At 46.1% G+C, this 3,682-nt stretch overlaps 1 pseudogene; it reads left to right on the top strand.

Moving 5' to 3' along the window:
* The first annotated feature begins 362 nt into the window (after nucleotides 1–362).
* Nucleotides 363–2,705, top strand: LOC103293923 (proline-rich protein 11-like; annotated as a pseudogene).
* The last annotated feature ends 977 nt before the right edge of the window (nucleotides 2,706–3,682 follow it).

Raw genomic sequence — 3,682 nt, 5'->3', positions numbered from 1 at the left:
TTAAATTGACTTTTTAGAGGAAGAGAGAGGCAGGGAGAGAGGGAGAGAGGGAGAGAGAGAGGGCGAGAGAGAGAGAGAGAGAGAGAGAGAGAGAGAGAGATTTGCTGTTCCATTTACTTATGCATTCATTGGTTGATTCTTGTATGTGCCTTAACCAGAGATTGAACCCACAACCTTGGAGTGTTGGGTGATGCTTTAACAACTGAGCTACGCATCCAGGGCACAAAATGTTTAAGGGTCCATTTTGGAGAGACCATGGCTAGATTGGCCCCTTCACTAGGTTTTAATTTAACTTTTTTTATTGGCAAGAGTGAGGCCACTGCCTGGATTCCATTTAATCCCCAGGATCTTAGACTAAAATAATGCCTAAATTGAAACCTCAAAGAAGAAAGCTAAAAGCAAAAAAGATCCTCTCTAATAAAAGAGTAATATGCAAATTAACCATCACTCTGCTACATAAGCCATACCACCAGCCAAAACACACCCACCAGCCAATCAGGGCGAGTATGCAAATTAACCCCAACCAAGATGGCTACCAGAAGGGAGGCTTGGGTTTCCCCGGCAACAGAAGAAGCCAAGCTTTCCACAGTCTGGTGGGCCCAGGCCTCCACTCAAGGATACAAAGTTTCAATTATAGAAGATACATCAATCCCAAGAGAAATGGCTGCCGGCCATGGCGAGGTCAGGAGGCTTGGCTCCACTCCAGGCTACAAAGTTTCAATTGTAGAAGATAAATAAATTCCAGATACCAGGGCCTCTGCTTGCGTCGCCAGGGGAGTGGCTGGCCTGCAAACAACCACAAGCCCCTCGCCCAGGCCTCTCCACACCCCAAGGGAACCCCACCCTGATCCCTGATCCAGCACACCCTTCAGGGCAAACCAGCTGGTTCCCACCCATGCACCAGGCCTCTATCCTATCTAATAAAAGAGTAATATGCTGATTGACCATCACTCCAACACACAAAATGGCTGCCCCCATGTGGTCAAAGATCCTGCCCCCAGATGACACAAGATGGCCACCACAAGATGGCCAGCAGGGGAGGGCAGTTGGGAGGGACCAGGCCTGCAAGGGAAGGCAGTTGAGAGGGACCAGGCCTGCAAGGGAGGGCAGTTGGAGGCGATCAACCCTGCAGGAGAGAGCAGTTAGGGGTGACCAGACCGGCAGAGGAAGGAAGTTGGGGGCAAACAGGCTGGCAGGGGAGCAGTTAGGCATCAATCAGGCTGGCAGGGGAGCGGTTAGGGGGTGATCAGGCTGGCAGGCAGAAGTGGTTAGGGGAAATCAGGAAGGCAGGCAGGTGAGCAATTGGGAGCCAGCAGTCCTGGATTGTGAGAGGGATGTCCGACTGCCCGTTTAGGCCCGATCCCACTTGGGCCTAAACGGGCAGTCGGACTTCCCTTGAGGGGTCCCAGATTGGAGAGGGTGCAAGCTGGGCTGAGGGACACCGCCCCCCCCCCCACCCCCGTGCACGAATTTCATGCACCAGGCCTCTAATCTTTAAAATAAAAGAAAAAAGAAAGCCTCTCTCTTTCAGTCCAAGCTAATCACACCTCCCCCTGCACCAACCTCAGAAGAAAGAGTGGTTATTTCTTCAATAGATACACCACTTGGCAGACGCGGGCTAAGATCATCCTGGAACTTCAAATGTCCCAGCATCAAGGATGCAGTAAGGCTCTAGCTCTCCCCAGCAACCAGCACCTTTCCCTTCGCCCTCCTCTCCTGCCCAGGCACATCACCCTCGCCTTTCTCACTCCCAGGCTCCGAGGGCCCTTCTTTTGCTTCTGTAACTTGTTTCATGAGCCTATGCAGCCCAGGCTCACTTCTATCTCTGTAACTTTCTAAATAAACTTTCTCGTAATTTGGGGGAGGGCGGAAGGTACAGTAAAACTTTGGACAGAAGATGGTCTACCTGCAACCGGTGCCAGCACTGCATAGCCCAGAGTTTAGAAATATTGAAAAATACCATCTTTCCATCCCATTTCTGCCACCGAGAACTTTATAGTCTTTAAAAACAAAAACAAAAAACCGGTTTGCATTTATAAAATGAATTATGCAAGCTCCAGGAAGTGCTGAAGACCTACTCAGAAAATTCTTCCTGTGCAACCTGTGGTCAAACCTGTTACACGACTGGTAAACTTACAAGCGCCTTCCTGTGCTCTAACCACCCCTGGAGAATCCTGAGCTGCACTTCCTCCCACGCAGCCACAGCCAGCCCCACCCGCTCCACCTTCTCCTCTGCCTCACCTCCAGCCCCCACAGCACCTTTGCTGCTCAGAAAACCCAACCTAAAGCACTTAGTCTGGATCGTTAAATAAATAAATAAATAAATAAAAGATGCCCATGCAGAAAACAGTTAAAGATCTGCTGACTGTAAAATTTTAAAAATACAATTTTGAGGAAAGGATAAAGCTTGTTCCATCACCAAAGGTATGGAATTCATTAGTTGCGTCTCTGACCTACAGCAGGTTACCCTGGAGCCCAACTCCAAAGTGTTATCAACTCGAGTTGCAAATGCCTTCGTTCCTCCCGGTAAAAGGCAGATAGATCTGCAGAAACTGCTTAGAAAAGTCGATGCCGAGAAGAGCCCAGGTGGGACCCCAATTCCCAATAAAGAAAATAGGGAAACAGAAACTGGACGGACTCCAGCAATGAGCCGGGTCTTCAGGAGAAAGTTTCAGCCGGCTCACCCACTCCGAGAGCAGCTTTGATGAACAGAACTGGTGCCAACTCTGCCTGACTCTACGTGATGATTCATAAAATATATAGATACCACCACAATTCTTTCTTTTAAATGTAATAGGGTATGTACTAGTAGATAATTATTCTAATATATAATTTTATTTAAAGAATTAAAGTACAGTATGTACGGAGCCCATAAATACTGTGGGTATCTGGATATTTTCTAGTTTGCATGATCAATAAGAGAACAGACGGAAACCCCCAACATGATGTTTATCCTGGAATTACTCAATTTAGGGTGGAGAAGTTTTTCAAATTTAACTAGATAACACTAATTTGTATTCTGTAGGTGCAGTTATGACATTAAGATAATAACGTAGTTCCCCATTCATCTGGGGTAATTGAAAAGTATTTCAGCCTGTAAAGCTCAATTATTCATTAAGCGCTACAAACTAGATCAATAAAAGACACCCTCTAGATTTCATTTCTGTTCACTATAAACAGTCAAGAAGTAAACCCGTCCTCATCCAAACCCAACTGCTTTCCAAAAGGACTGGAAGCAAAATATCCAATGTGGCCTTAAAAATAAGAATGGATCATTTCTAGCATCTTTGGTAGGTAGGTAGTTATATCCGGCTCACTGAAGTCTGAGATACTCGTTCTTTGACGTCTGCTGTCCACATTCATACAGCTAAATATAAATCTCATGAAGTCTTCAACACAAACCTTTTATTTTCTGCAGCGCCCTGCGAAGGATGCTCTGAGGTCCTCAGCAGGTTCACTGCAAGACCTGATTCCTAGTCTTCAACAGCCTGTTGATTCAATGACAGTACATGCACACCTAACTGGATTTTTGTTCTTTGCTGCCAGTCCAGGGCTGCCAGGTCCGGCAAATATAAATGTGATGCCCAATAGGATTTGAATTTCAGATAAACAACAAATAACTCTTTAAAAATTGTTGTTTTTTACTTTTTTAAATTTTTGAGTATAAAGATGTCCCATTAAA

This window comes from Eptesicus fuscus, chromosome 2 (assembly GCF_027574615.1).
Source record: "Eptesicus fuscus isolate TK198812 chromosome 2, DD_ASM_mEF_20220401, whole genome shotgun sequence".
NCBI lineage: Eukaryota > Metazoa > Chordata > Mammalia > Chiroptera > Vespertilionidae > Eptesicus > Eptesicus fuscus.
The sequence above is the reverse complement of the archived record's forward strand: the minus strand, read 5'-3'. Positions and strand labels throughout refer to the sequence as shown.